Source organism: Melozone crissalis, unplaced genomic scaffold, assembly GCF_028551555.1.
Source record: "Melozone crissalis strain CALT ecotype California unplaced genomic scaffold, PUWL_Pcris_2 ptg000013l_1, whole genome shotgun sequence".
Taxonomy (NCBI): domain Eukaryota; kingdom Metazoa; phylum Chordata; class Aves; order Passeriformes; family Passerellidae; genus Melozone; species Melozone crissalis.
The window spans coordinates 35,665,637-35,681,582 of NW_026535791.1; the positions used below are offsets into that span (position 1 = coordinate 35,665,637).

The 15,946-nt window shown below is 43.9% G+C and overlaps 1 protein-coding gene across 5 annotated transcripts in view; it reads left to right on the forward strand.

Moving 5' to 3' along the window:
• The first annotated feature begins 5,398 nt into the window (after positions 1–5,398).
• Positions 5,399–15,946, forward strand: part of FARP1 (FERM, ARH/RhoGEF and pleckstrin domain protein 1) — a 200,819-nt gene continuing 190,271 nt past the window's right edge. For 4 of the 5 annotated variants that reach the window (XM_054272214.1, XM_054272216.1, XM_054272218.1 and 1 more), the window contains exon 1: positions 5,399–5,715. The gene's annotated coding sequence lies outside the window, so the exon portion shown is untranslated. Of the gene's footprint in view, positions 5,716–6,428; positions 6,563–15,946 lie in introns of those variants that run through there. The other variant, XM_054272215.1, reaches the window with a different exon arrangement.

Genomic DNA, 15,946 nt, shown 5'->3' on the forward strand with positions numbered 1-15,946 from the left:
AGGTTTTACAGTTGCTCCCCACAGCCAGATTCAGAGGTTCTAAACAGAGAATATGACAATGGAGAAGACAATAACTGAGCCACCTGTTGTAACGACCCGTTGTAAAAATAAAACGTCTGCCAGCCAGCATGAACTCAGAAAGGGCCCATGGGAGACCCTGAATGCAACAGAGCCCCAGATAAGGCTCCCCCAGCACTACTTTGAAGTGGGGATTATCCCAGAGGGATCTATTCAAGCATAATGATGTGTTCCAGATGTATTCCCTTGTAGAAGGTCACAGCAAAAATATTGGCGAGAAGTGTTGAGGAGAGAAGAGATTTATTGTTTTCATGGGAATCTTCAAGTCTGATAATGCTAAAAGCCATGTTTAATGTTCTATATTGTTCTCATTTTCATATTGGCAAGGGGACTCATTTCAGCTGTGTTTAGTCATGGTATAAATTCTAAGGGGCTGCAAAAATTGGGTGTTTTTAGTTTAAAACCATACTTTTATCAGTCCAGGTATTTAAGAGGTTCTTCATCATGCAGTTAATCGGTTTCAAAATAATTTAATAAATTTAGTTGCACTTTCCTCCTAGAAAAGTAAAACATTTTTTTGTTTCTCTTTTGCTTGTTTCATTGTTTCTTTAAAGAGATAACAAGTTTGTTCTGTCCAAAATTAAAAAAACAATTGAAGAGAATGAACTATGCTGCTGGGAGTTATACCCTAGGCTCTGAATTCTAAAGACACATTCCTATTTAAAACAACATATGTAGTTTTCTTCTCCAAAGTAGTATTGAAAGATTAATGTGGCTGGTTTGTATGAAATCTCTTCAGCTCTGCTAAGACTTTCCCTTATCACTTCTCTCTCCTCACCATGACAGAGTTTCTGATGAAAATACTGGTATAGAATATGCATTTTGTCATGATATTCAGTGTTCTTCTTCCCTTCTTTGGGAGAAAAGGTGAATGTGGATTGTAGGAGAGGAAGCCTGAATTTGAACAGCAAAATGAATTTTTTTTTAACTTAAGAAACATTTGTGTTTTTCCTCGGCTTTTTTTTTCTTGAATGTTAGGATATATTATTTTATAAATTATTATTTTATAAATAATTATAAAACATTATTATTTTTTCATTTATACTGCAGTAGTTGACAATTTTGTCCATTAATGAACACTTTGGAAATGTCAGTGTCATTTAGAAACAAACATTTTTTTCCTAACTTGGATTTGTGAGTGGGAAAAAGCAAGCACCAAAAAGGTGTAAGGTGATGCAATCTGCGTAGTTTTGAGGAGTATAAATTGTTCACGAATTTCAAATGAACTTTCTAGCTCTGAAGCTTCCGGGACGATTCCTCTGTGAACTGTTGCACTGTTGATGGCCTGAGCACAGACACGCAGCCAAAGTAACACTCATTATCCTGAAACAGGCAAACTGGACCACACAAGGTAAATAGGACAACGTGCAACCGAGGGGATGTTGTTGGTGTGCTGAGGCTGGGCAGAGGAGCTTGTTACAGCTACTTGACATGCAAAATTCTCTTTATATAAGTTCTTAGGGACTTGGGAAACTTGTAAGCACCATTAAAAGGCTCTCTCTTAATTCATGATATTATACCCCTTGAGCAGGCAGTAAACAAAATCTGTTAATTAGCTGGTTTTAAGCGTCTGAATGGTTCCTTTTCAATGTTTGAGTATTTCTTTCACATGGAAATCCTGAAATTTGAGCCTAGAAATTCACTCCTTTGCCAACTGGCTAAATACTTGGGTTTTTTCTCAAAAGCTAAGACAGTAGTACTGCTAGTACTATATACTATTATGAAAACTAAAAGACCACTGCCTCTTCCTCTAAGTTGAACATTGCCTTCCAATGTAGAAGCAAGAAAGACACATTGCTTCAACATTAGTAATCTTAACAGAATAGACAGGGGTAATCTTAACAACTGATGACTCTAATAATATTTTGAGAAGACATGGACAAGAATATATTGCAGACAAAAGCCTTTGAAATGTAGAGGGAATTCCAAATGCTACAAAATGTGTAATAAAAATAATGGTGGAAGATGGATAGCTCTGTCACATTCTTGCACTGAAATCAGCAAAAACTGATGGGTTACACAAGTTAACATAAAGCCATATGAGAGCCTAAAAGTGACCAATCAAACACCATAGGTTTGCAAGACTGAGTCCCAAACCACGTTTATGGAAGAACACACCGATAAATCTAGCAGGGAAGTATTTGCTGAAAGCATCTTTGAAACAAAATTTTAAGCTCCAGGGAAAATATCTGTTTTATGAAAAAGAATTACTAGACTTCTGAAATAGATGAATTTCACTTTGGGCATCATCTTAGCTTCTCACCTTAATGAAACATAGCAAAACATGAACTCAACACATATTGTAAAGCAGCTCACAAAAGAGGCATAGATTTTAAGGTCAGAAGGACCACTGAAGAATCCAGTATGACCTTAGTGTAAACCAGACCAAAGGATTTAATCCAAATACTCAGAGTTTGAGTCCGGTAATTTAGTTAGAAAAGCACAGACAGGCAAACAAGTTCCTACATGGGAGGTGAAAACAGAAATTGCAAGTACTCTGCCTTAACTCCCTGCATACACACATACCTTGTAGAGCCTCACAACATACAGGAGAAAGTGGTGAAAAAAATAACTGCACATCATCCCAGGATATGAGAGCTGTGAAAAAGTGAAGGCTTTCCAGAGATCTGCGTTTGTATTCCGTTGTAGCTGCTGCTATTTCTTTCCTCACAAGAAAAGGCAGAAGATGCAGAGACGCAGTCTCTCAAGATGACAGAACTCTTTTAGCACACTTCTCTCCTTCCCTTCCTTTTCCTTGGGTTCTCCTTTATCTGGTAAAGCAGAAACCAATAATCTGAAATCCAGTTCCAGCTCTTCTCTTCCTTTTCAGTGGAGGTAGACAAAGCTTGTCTTGTTTGCTTTCAGAAACATGAACTAATTAGAACCATTTTTCTAATTTCAGTGACTTTTTAAAAACAAAAGGCTTTTCTCTCAAATTCTTCTGTTTATTTGATGTACCAACAAATTCCACATCTTGTTCAACAGGGAAGAAATGTAACCTACTGTGCTACAGGAAACCAAGAGCAGCAGTGAGTGCTTTTCTCAGCTATCACATCAGAAGAGTGCAAGATGCTGCCACTTGCAATTTACAAGACAGAAATACGTTTTAGGGAAAGATTGCTGTCTTCTCAGATGTTACTCCCTAGTTCTCATTGACAACCTTCAGAAGACGCAAGAATCGAAAGGTTAACTAAATAACCACATGCAAACTTGCCCATGGCTCCTAGAGAAACGTCCAACACCTTACCAGCTTCAAGGTACACCACTCAAGGCTGCGGCTTTTCGGAGCTTGGTAAGAAATGGTCAATAGCTGCAAGGCAACCTGTTACTTTTGTTCAGTGCCGAGAAATGCCACTCAAGCTTGGAAGGCATTGAAGATGACATCATACATTCGAATTAAATTACAACAACTCTTTTGTTAGGTGCGAATGAGGCATTAGCGATCTGGAAGCGTAGATAAAAAGCACCAGGAAATTCTGAATGTTAAGGGCTGCCACTCGAATAAGAGTTAAAGCTGCTAATAAAGTACGTATTTGGGAAAGGCAATCTTTTTATTATGTCAGTGGTTTTAACCACAGTTCCTATGGTCAGGCACTCGGATTAGCTGCTCCTCATAGCTCCCTTCCAACGAAAACACTATCTCTTCTTACTCTATTTCTATTCTATTTGCATTCTACGTTGTCAGAATGAGATGTCTTTCTTCTGGATCTTCTACAGACCGTTCATTTTGCATGGAAGAAGTTTTGTGGGAAATAACATTATTTTTCAGGTATTGACAGGTAAAGCCTGTCAAATTCCAGCTTTTAACTCAGTAATTGACGAATTTTTGATTAAGGTTTCAGGGTTGACTAGAGAGATTATGATTTCTTGATCTCAGGAGGTTTGCTGGCACATGCACTGAGGTATTTGTAGTGAGGTTTGTGCACAGAGAAGCCCTGCTGTTGACAGCAAAGGAATTTGTCTTTTGGAATTAAGCAAGGTCAAGGCTTGGACAAAGAAAATATAGAGATTGCATTATTGTTTTTCCTCCTGTGATTAAAAACTAGATAGCAGCATGGTTCCTCAAATAGCCTTTAAGTGCTAGTTGCTCAGAAGGTTTGCTTTACAAATACATCCTAGTTTAGTGCTCACTCCTGGGTCACTGAGAGAACTTCAAAGACCTGGAGGGTCTTCCCTGCATCACTCATTCGTGTGCACCACCCCGTCTTCTTCCTGGAAAAGCATGGGATGAGAGACCGGAGAAGGCTCAAAGAGATGCATGCTGTAATCTTTCAGGCATGCAAATGCAAGGGGGCGATTTAAGAGCTGCTGTATGCAGACAAGTCTGCTGGCCCTAGGTGTGACAGCCTTTTTGCTGGAACTCCAGATCTCCTCTGAGGGAATGCAGTGTCTGAGGAGGCAGCACCCAGCCCTGCCCTCTGCCCGCTCTCGGCTCCTTTCTTCTGATGTGCTGAAAACTGGTGAGAGGCAGAACCTGAAGCCCAGATTGCTGCTACTGGTTAAACTTTACTGATCTATGTTTGTCTAACGAGGACAAAAATAGAGTTTATGACAAAGCTGTACCTATAAATGTGAATACAGTTCACACACGCCCCGTTCTTTGGTTTCCCTGGCACCTCAGACAAGCGCTTGGGGCTGAGTGTGGAGAGACAACTCCCTGCACATGAAGCACGGCTGGCTCCTGCTCCTGTTCCCTGCTGGCTCCTGAAGCCTCGCTCCTAGAGCAGAGCAGCCGGGGCACCATTAACGCACACACAGCCCCTGAGGCACTGTCCTGGTTCCTCCTGCAGGACCCGCCTACTTCCACAGCCTCACGCCTGTCTGCAAGCAATTCCCTCTCTGAGGAAGGGCGGCGGGGCACGGCCCTCCTGCGGGGTGTCCCGCTGGCCACCTACGCCCGATGGTCCCCAAAATCCACAGGAAGGGACAGGGACCTCCGGGGCCTCCCGCTCTCCCTGCCCCGGGGCTGCAGCCAGGTTTAACCCTTCCCGTACACCGCGGCCACCTGGGCGCTGCTCGTCCCTGCTGGCGCCCGGGGGGCGGAGGTAGAGCAGAATGGGGATATCTTGAGCTCCCCGGCCCCGCAGCGGTGCAGGGCGGTGGTCGCCGCGCCTCCGCCTCTCTCCGGCTCGGGGCTGCCCGGGTACCGCGGCCGGGGCGGGCACCCCGCTCGCCGCGCCGCCGGCAGCGCCGATCCGAGCGGCCGCCGCCGCCCGCGAACGCTGGAGGGGGCTCTCGGCCGCCTCCTCCCGCCGGCGGCTCCCCCTCCGGGAGGGGGCAGGGTTAGGGGAGGGAGGTGCAGCCGCGGCGGAGCGGCGGCGAGCGGCGTCCAGTTCCCGCTCCCCCGGTCCGCGGGCGGCAGCAAGACCGGCTCCTCCGCCGCCGCCTGCCTCCCTTCTCCTCCGCGCCGGCCCGGTGGGCTCCCCCCGCTGCCAAGCCGGACATGGCGACCCTGCTCCTGCGAGCCCCTCGCTGTCCTCCTCTCCCTGCCGCCGCCGCTCCTGCCGCCGCCTTCTCCTCCTCCTCCCCGCGGAGCTTTTAATGGCTCGGACCTCCGGCGGCCAAGCGCGACTGCCCCTGCACCAGCCGCAGCGAGGAGAGCCGGCGGGAGCCCGCGCCGCCCCAGCCCCGCGCACGGTAAGGGCGGCACGGCAAACAATGGGGCCGGGCGGGAGCGGCGGCGGGTGGCGCCCGCCCCGCCGGGCACCGCGGCCGAGGCTGCGGGGTGAGCGGCGGGACCCGCCCGCGGGGCGGCCGGGGCGGGCGGCAGCCGGCGGCTCCGAGCGCCGCCCCCGGCACCGCCGCCCCCTCCCCGGGCGGTGACAGCCCGGCGGACACCCCGATCGGCTCCGAGTAATCCCGTTACCGCGGGTAATCCGCGGGCAGGCTCCGCGGAGAGCGGCGCCCGGACCGCTCGCCCTTCCCCGCGTCCCTGGGCTACCGCGGCCGGGCGCAGTCCGGGCGGCGGCGAGGGCAGCAGCGCAGCTTGTGCCTTTTGTTTCTCCCCGGGCTGGGACCCGGCCCCTGGTGCCGGCGGCGGGGCGGGAGCCCTGGAGGTGCCGGGCGGAGTTGTAAGGACGGCCCGGGGAAGGGTTTAGCCCGGCCGGCCGCCGGCGGGGAGGTGCCGCTCCGGGGGGCGTGCGAGGGCAGCGCCTCCCTCCCGCCTCGGTTCGGGGCGGCCCGGCGGGGACGGGACGGGCTCCCGCTCGCTCCTGGCCAGGCCCACCACCCCGGGTTTCCTGAGTGGCTGGAGCGGCTGCAGCCGCCCGGTTCTCCCTCACTCCCTCCCTCACACGCAGGGGTGCGCAGCCTGGGGGACTCCGCACCTCTGCCATCACCGTGCCCGTGTCCAGGCTGGCGAGTTCGCCGGTTCCAAACCGAACATTGCCTTCTTTTCGTTATGCTCAGCCTCAGAGAGCCGGGAACCGCTGGGCAAAGTTTAGCGTAAACTGCAGCTTATTTCCAGAGCGGGAGCTCATGTGCGGTAGGCCTACTCAGCTTCTGTGATACGGCTGCTTTCTCTCTTTTCAATGCACGTGTAAACTCCTTGGAGTTGATTTAAAGTTGCCGGATTTGCTCGATTGCCGGCATGAAATTACTCTGTAGCATATCTTTTTCGGTCACAGCCTTCTTATTTGGGTTACCTTCAAAGAGATTTGTCCCTCGAGAGTGGAAAGGGGATTGCTCTAAAAGAGAAGCATCGATCAGCTGTTCTGTTATTCATATCTCTCAGATACCTTGACTCCTGCTCCACATCGCTTTCAATTCACAACAAGCAGCTGATGCTGGAATCAAGCCGAGAAAAATAAATTTCTGGAGCAGGTCTCTTAAGAAAAGCCCCAAAAGTTCTCTTTGAATTAAGATACCTCCTTCCTCTACTTTATGCAAGAATTGTGCTATCTAACTAATTGGTGGATCTGAGCCTTTTAGAAATGCTCCTGCCTCCCAGGAAAGTCCCAAATCCTCTTAGCTGTGCCTCACGTGTCCGACCTGCCGGGCTCTGGGAGCTCGGGGCTGGCTCACAGGACAGGACAGGAGGGAGCTGTGTGTGCTTTCCCTGCCGTGCACATGAAGCGAGCACCGCGCTCTTGGTGAGAGCTGCTCATTTTCCCCCTTCTGCCCTGGCGTTCTCCAGTGTCAGAAGTGCCCAGCAAAGGGTAACAACTCTTGTGGCTCAGGAGTCCCGCCAAATGTTTGTGTTTTCCAGTTGAGAACTTCATTCTCTTAGATACGGTTTTGCTTCAGGATTTGGCAGACTCTTTTTCTCTGCAAATAACAAAGATGAGGGGTTATATGTAATATATTGAATTACGGTTGCTACTTTTGAAATCTTAGATGTGGCTGTATCGGTCCAAACATGGTGCAAATTCTTCTGTCCCTATGGAATTAAGTTCAAATGTAGAACTGAGGATCCCTGTGGAAGGCATAGTTGGCAGTAGGGCGAGTTTGACATCATGAGAAGGGGTAGAAAGCTGTATTTCTCAGCTTGTTTTTTTGCAATAACTTGTACAATCAATTAAATTACTGATTTTCTGCTCTCTGTTTTTTGAACAAACCAAACACACTAGGAAAGTAGACAAAATATTCAACAGCAACGTAAAACTTCAAAAAGTCAAAAGTTGGTATGAGATTAAATATGCAGTATCCAAGCTTGACTTTTATTTAATGGCTGGTCTTCAAATTGGATTTTTTCCTTTTTTTTTCCCCCTCAGGTTGACAGAGTTCATTAGTCATTTTGTAATCAATATCTTTAAGCATGCTACTTGTAACCAAACTTTTTGAAATGAAATTGTGGAAGATAAATGACCTGAGGGGAATCGCCACTTAAATGTGAAGATTTGAAACAGGAAAAAGAAAGACTTGCCCTATGAGATGTATTTCTGCATTAAAATTCAGATAGAGAATTCTGAATTTGTAGAGTTACTCAGTAAATTTTCCCTGCTGATTTTTAGATTAATTAAACTTAGTAAAAAAATCCAAACTTCCACTTAAAAAATTCATGTGTGATGATAATTAGCGGCTCTTCTAAAAAGAAAATATATAAAAAATTTTGACATTGATGAATACGAGGCTGCCAGTTCTGGCAGCTTTTTAGATAATGTATGCTTCGTGATGGAGCTATGCAAAAGAAATGCTTCTCTGGTTTGAAATATCCTTACATTAAGTCTTTACTTGCTCTTGGGCATGCTTTTCTTGAAGGGACTGGCTGCTGTGGAAACTCCCAAACTAGGATGTGTTAGGGCATGGAGCTGGGGAAGGTGCTCCTGTGGTACCCGTAGTGTCTGTAGGTTGTTGGGCAGAGAAACCTCAGGGTTCAAGAGTCAAATGTTCATCACCAGCTGAGCTCGTCCCCTCAGGTTTTACAAGGTGAAAGGGAACAGTGTTGGCTGTTCCTTGCGTGTTAGTGGTTGTCCTTCCCTCTTTCCCGAGACTGGAATTTGAAGTGCAGGGCAGTGCTCTGACCTTGGCCTCTCCTCTGCTCCATTTGGGGAAAAGCAGATCTGCATCTTGCTGACTGCAGCGGGGATCTGGATCCAGAACTTCCAGAGGATTGACTCAACTCATCTTTTCAAGCTTACGTTCATATTTAGGAAGTATTTTTTGTAACTGTAGGATTGGGTTACACACCCTGGTTAAACACATAAACGAAGCTCTTGATGGATGCTTTCAGCGCTTAAATCTCTGTGTTACTAATCTTGGTTAAATTCTAGTGCTGAATCAATGTATTAGCATTGTACTTTTCATGCTGCGCTGTTAGCATTCAGGACTAAACTTACTGGGTTTGGTTTCTGGTTTGATTTTATTCCCCCAACTGTTTTTTCATGGTTCTTGTCTTTGCCAGTGCCCTTATTTTATATTGGCTTTTTTAGAAAAGCATGATAAAAATCCTGTTTATTGAATTTGGGTTCACCAACCAGTTCTGCTTTTTCTGTTTCTTCTTTTAGAAATTGGCATGTTTATCTTAAACGGCCCTTTCCAGACTCAGTTTCTTGACTTTGAAAGGTTGCAGTTTGTGTATTTTCTTTCTTTATATTTTTCCTTTTTTTGTGTACTTTTTTGACTGGCTGAGTAGATGGTGAAGTTTGTAGTTTACAGATGGACCACTGAACTCAGGCATAAGGGAGCAGCTTGTTTTTCTGGTTGTAAAGGCTCAGAAGACTAATTACAGAGGTATAAAAGGTCATCAGGCTCAAGTCAGCTTTGAATTTGTGCAAAATGTCAGTAAATTTGGCCTGCAGAAATGTAGGCAAATCAGACAGTCAGATCAGTCTTTGTGGGTTGTGGGCACTATCTTCTTTGTCATCAATTGCAGCATGATGAGCTTTCTGACCTTGTCTGTAATGAAGCAGACTTGATTAAATGTTATGAGAAAGGAAAATATGATATGCCTTTTGGGGGATTTGAGAAGCAGGGATGATCCTTTGCAACTACATTTCTTTTTCCTTATTCTGGAAATATAAATGGAGGAAATTGTTCCTCATGCTTGGTTGTCAAAAAGGACTTAAAGAAAAAAAGAATGGTGTCTCTGTTAGCTGGTACTCAGACAAAATGAAGCTTTGTTGGCGAAGTTCAGGAAGGTGCTAAAGTTCTGTTTTCTGTTGATCTCATGTGGGAGCTGATTTTTGTAGTGTGCCCTTCAGTGTTACACGGTGAAGTCTGTACAGCAAAATCTGGTTTTGTGTCGCTGTATAATACAGAGGAAAAAAACTTTCTCAAGCTGTGAAATCTAGATATTGAGGCTTTCAGGAGATTTTTGTATAATACCAGTTTGTCACTAGGCATGAGGAAAACTGGGGGGTTGTGTGTAAGGCAGGGATGATGTTTGCAGACATTTTCTTTCTCAGCTTATAAATTGGGTGTAGTGATAAAAGCCCCTGGAACGTGGGAGGCTGTGTCTCTGAGATGCTGCTTCCCTTACTGGTGCTGCCTTGCCTATGCTCTGCTCTGGTGCTTGCCATTAAAATCAGGGTTTTGGTGTCAGCACTGGAGGTTGCTGACCCATGGCACAAGATTTATCAAATGTGTAGCAATGTTAACAATGACTTCAATCCCCATTTCCTTCCAAATATGCTGTCCTGGGGTGGGGAGAAATTAATGGTTTGGACCTTGCAGGGTGACTGAATTGGCCGTAATGGAAGTATGTTAAGAAGCTATTACACTCCCATTTGACATGTGATCCTGCTGTCTTGTAAGGCTCTCCAAATTGCTGTTTCAAGTTCACTCCCTTTTTAGGGGTAACAGAAGTGAAACGTTGTGCAACCCAAGAGGACGTTCCCCTCCTCTCCTAGGTATAGGTCTCCCGAGAGCATCTATTTCTATAACACCAGGTATTGAGGTCTATTATAACCAAACTATTACAGAAATTCAGCAGCAGGAGATGGGTCCCATGGGCAGTTTTATCTGAGGAAAAGCTGTGACTTTCTGAGCAGATATACCAGTATCGAGCCATCCTTGTTTGAAACAAATTGTGTTTGAGCTCAGGCACTGTGCTCTGCGTACAGAGGGAATATGGCATTGCTGCCTGGGGGACCTGGGATGTCTTCCACAAAACATTGCTGGGGAAGAACACACTTTTTTGTCGGTCAAAAGGTGACTTACTGGTAAACTGGAAACCCTATCAGTAACAGGAGGGAGTTGCTATTGTTGGGTGCTTCCTTTTCTGCTCTGGGGTGCTGCTTCTGCTGGCCACCACTGGCCTTTCTGCATCTTTCATGCCTGATTATTGCAGGCCCAGTAGTTTGATCGCTGGTCGCCAATAATACTGATGACTGTGTCTCCTTAATCAAGAGCCTTTATTTTCAGTCACCTGCACCACAGACATGGGTCAAGCAAACATTTGTCAGTGTGTTCTGACAGCTGAAGGGTCTGTCTGCTCAGTAACCTGAGTGCATTTAACTGGCTCTTTCTATGCCACATTGAGCATTTTTCCGTTGGTTACTCTTCAGATAATTTATTTCTGTGCCTGGATTAAGAACCTGAGCTGCAGATGTTATGTGTTCACTCTTTCAACCTCAGAGTGTTATTTTTGGACGTGTCCTAGCCTCTGTCTCTCCACCGAACAGTACTAAAGGTGTTCTGCAGGGACCTTTGCTAGCCTGGCAGTGGAGCACTGGCAGGCTGCTCATTAGTCTTTTATGTCTCTCCTTATCAGCTTTACTGAGAAACTCCCTATCGCTTTGGTTGCACATGTTAGAATAATTAGGCTTCCTGTTCAGCAGGTTTGTGTGGCATTGATTTTGGCCTGAAAGTTCAGGGGAGGGGAAGGATACCATTAAATTATATGAAATAGGATACCATTAAATTATATGTCTTCCATAGTTGCCTTTTTTCATTCTGAGTTGGGTTTAAAACATATTATTGCACAAAGAGAGGCAGAAATCTCAAGCAGACTTTAAGGCTACTTAAAAGGGAGGTGGTTTCCCTTGCATTAATAAATAAGTGAACATAAATCTTAAATTTCTTAGAGGAAAAGAGGATGTAATGATTTCACTGTTCAGTTGGAAGAGAGCTTCTCATAATTTGGAGGCTCTGGGATCACAGCAGGTATCAGACAGACTTGGAGCATTTCCCTGGCCACCCTGGTCTTCCTATGATTATGGGAAGGGAGGATGGGATGTTGTTTGGGGATTAGGTTGTTTTTTTTTTTTTCTGTCCATCTTTCTCGTATTTCCAATGGTTCTGGAGTTTGCTGTTGCTTGTGGCTTACCATCAAAGTGAACTTAATTTGATTTGGTTTTATTTTGTTAATTCTCTACAGTCTTATGATTGTAGTAACAATGATTACAGCTGAGGAGTCTCTGACCAGCTAGTTCTCTGTATAATAGCAGTGTCTTTTTCAGATTAAGGAAAAGTAAGATTTGTTTAGTTTGTCCCGCCTGAGGTTATTTTCTCAAACATTCAGCCTAAAAAGGAAGGTAAAGCTCTTGTAAAAGTAAGAATGTACAGAAATCATGTTGGTTTTTTTTTCCTCAGGAGTTCTCTATTTTCCAGGAAATGGTTAGTGTTCAGGCTCTGAAAAATACAGAAAATATTAAAGGAAAAAATGGAAAGGGGGCATTCAGTTGCTGTACATTTTAGAAAATGAAGCGTTTTTGAACTAAATAGTCCCCTTGCATTTTAGAAGTTAAACTCTGTGTGAATCTCTGAGATTAGCCTCCTTAGCTAATATTAATACTTTTTCCATTTGAAGACCTCAGCTCCTTGTTTTATCATGGTGGGAATTCCTCCTGAAAATCTGTTTTACTGTGTTTGTAAGACCTAAAACCATTGTGTTTGCCTTTAACATATTAAACATTCAATAGTGCTTTTTAAGCAGAGGCATCAATTAGTGCATGTGGGAAGATCAGCTCTGTGGTTATGCCATTGTAGCCTGTGGTTGTTCATTAGCTATTTTGGCTGAATTGATTGGTGTAATATGGAAAATAACACTGTTTAATGTTTTGGTGCAGAGTGCCATTTTTCCCTCCTGTGTCCTTTGAAATGTTGATCATAATTTTCAGTACTATGAAAGAGAAAATACTAGAAGCCATTAAAAAAACACAAAATGAGCAAAAAGGAAAGTGTATCTACAATGTGAGGTCAATAAATATTAAACTTGAAGCTAGCAGAAAATACCTTAAAATGTCTCAATAGCAAATAAATAAAAGAATGACAAAACAGATGGTGTGATAGTATTGCAGTGGGGAGAGCAAGTGACTCTACCATTTGAATGCAAAAAATGTTTTAAAAGGCATTCTAATTAAGGGTTGCTCACAGCTCTGCTTTTAATAATAATATTTGAATACTGAGATAGGTCCCAAATGGTACAATTCCAAGGGTGTAGGATCCATTTGCCTATAACATGTGAGTCGGAAGTGAACCTCTTTAAGAGAAGCATTTCTAAACAGACACCAAAAACCTGTGAGAGAGGAGAAGCTTTTGGTAGTAACTTTATGGGGCAGGATTTTCCATCTCATTTTTTTTCACACTGTTTACAATTAAGGTTTGAACGGTAGTGCTGTGCCTTTGCTTCTGAGTGTTCTCTGTACGTCAGTAAACCGGTAGGCAGCTTCAGCCATGCCAGGCAAGCAGTGAATCTTAATTAAAAAGTGAGTGGTGGGTAGAGGAGAGACTCAGATGCCTGCAGCTGCTGCTGGAGGTCACCTGTGCTGCCTGTCAGCTGTCCCTGTGGCATGGGCATGTGTGTGGCTGGGCGGCCACACAGCTCCTGTCAGGAGCTGATGCAGCCTCCTGCCATCTAATTAGCAAATCAGTAAATAGGACAGTGTCAGGAGAGGATCTGGCAGGACAGGGAGGGTGGGGTGGAGCCAGCCATGCTGGCTTTTCACCCCACAGGGGCTGAGGGAAGAGCATCACTTGTGTGGAGACCACAGCATCACTTGTGTGGTTGTTATTGGCTCTGTCACCACGCGTGAGCACTTCTACATGCTGGCTCTCAGGGGCAGGAAATAAGTGTGGCACTAATGAAACCTGTTCAGAAAGTGACATCTTCATCAAAAACCTTGCCCATATTGACACCAAGCACAGTTTCCCACAGTTAGCTGGGAATGCTCGCTGGAGCTGAGAAGTTGTGTGACTTTATCTAATGAAGTACTGAAGTGACAATGCAGGAGACGGATATCTGCATGATTTTTAACTCCTGCTGTCCAGCTTTTAAAATGCAAATCAAGGGCTATTACACATTCTGAACCAAGAAATTATCCACTGGGCAATGCCCTGGACTCAAGCATTTGTGCCTTAATTTTGTGTGCAGTGTGTGCGCACTGAGGCACCAGAGGAATCTCTGGAGCAGTTTCTAGTTGTAATAATGCTTCAAGGATCATTCGAAGCAATGGACAAGCAAATAACACTTGAGAAAACCCAACACAGGGAAGCCATTCCTGTCTTCCTGAATGAAGAGAATGTGCATGATGGAGGTGAGCTAGGGACTAATAGCAGCATTCTGTAAGTATATGACTGAAATATTAGATCATTGTTGTGATGGAGTAGGGTGTGTGTATGTTTTTCTACATCTGATGAAAAGAGGGAGCTCAGAGGAATTTTCTTTTTCTGGAACCAGGATATGTAACCTTTTCATTTTCTCTGCTTTAAAAAAACCCTAACAACCCAACAGTCTATATATTCAAGAAAATTCAGACATACATCTGAAAGCATTAAAACTGAAGACACTATTGTTCTTAACTGAGTATTTGCTAGGCTTGCTTTGACTCCCTTAAATCCGTTAGTGGAATTTCTTTGGGCAGTACATAAAACTAGTAAATTTTATTTCAAAGTTCTTTTCCTCAAAAGTGAGAATAATGTTTGAACATACATGCATTATGTTATTATTTGAAATATTTAAAGCAGAAAATAGGTGATATAATGAGAACAGCCAATACACAGAGAAAGAATGACATATTAAAGAATAATTATTAAAAGCTGGAGTAGTTAGTTGTAGAGTTGGTGAGCTGTTTGATCATGTACCACAATAGATGGATATAATTTTTTCCCTTCCTGTGTCATGTAAAGAAAATAACAAAGAGCTAGGTATGCCTCTTCATCCTTGTATTTGAATTTTCTGCATGATCAGTGTGATATGAGGATATTTAGAGCTGCGGGGTGAGATAAAGTCTGTCCGTCAAGAAAGCTCAAAAAATTTAATTCTGGGGTAAACATAATTCAATAGAAAAAATCATGAGGAAGGGTCTGTATTGTACTTTTCTGCCTGCCTTTGTCAAAACAAAATGCCTCCCCTAACCTGAACAAAGTTCTTTCCATTTAAAAGCACACCAGGATTTGAACTGATGCTTGGATGTATGCTATGAAGGGAAAATGGTAGCTGTACATCTAAAAAATGTCTACAGAAAAATGTAAAATGTGCCTAGAAGTTTTAAAGCCTTGTATCTGTGGCAGTTTTTGGGCTAATCTTAGAGAAGAAAGAATTTCAGATAAAAAAGCTGATCTGAGAATGGTTCCATCTTGGCAAGGAAAATGGGATTTGGAGACATGGAAGAGAAAATTAATCAGAATAATAGCTCCAGCTCTTACAAGGAGAATGAGTCTAGTAATGAAATTAATATCTGAGAATTAATTATGAAACCAACTATATATATATAGGTATCTCAGGACCTAAGATGTGTGCAGATGTGTCCTGTTGCAATCAGGTGACAGTTTGGTTCAACTCGGAAGAGTCTGAAATGCCTGAGAGCTGGATTGTATTGAATCAGCTGGGTAGAAGTTCCCTTAAGTCTTTTGGCAGTGTCTAACTTTCGTGAGATAAAATATGCTGCAGCAATTTCTGGTTTGCATGTATATATGTTCACCAGTGAGTGAGTTTATTTTAAGCATTAACTTGCTTGTTTATGGAAAACCCAGGAATAGCCTCATTTTTTTCACTAAACTTCCAGGTTAAATTTAATTGCAGTTTTGTCAGGAGGACAAGCTAGTCTGGTTGCTTTTGAATGTGTTTAAAGAAAGTTTCATAACTCCTTCTTTGGTATTCCTCCAGTAAGGCCTGATCCTTTTTTTATCTGCAAAGTTTAAAGCTTGGGGGAACAATAAAGACTCAAATCAATTGGAAGTAATTGCAACTAGATCATCAGCATAGTTTTGTTTAATTTACAGTGTTTATTTAGTGCTCTCCTGTTGAGGAAGTTTAATCAAATTGCTCGTGCTCTAGAGGACTACGGGGAGCAATAGCAACGGCCCAGGTGCTTGTTTTCAGGGCTGTATCTTATTTATATATAAATATAAATAAAAATATGTATATATACACACACACATATATATATTTGTGTTTGAGAAACAGATTTTTCATATCTGGTGCAGTGGCTGGAGTGTTTCCTCTGTAGCTAATCATGGGGACAACAGGGGTCCCACTTGGCTGTGT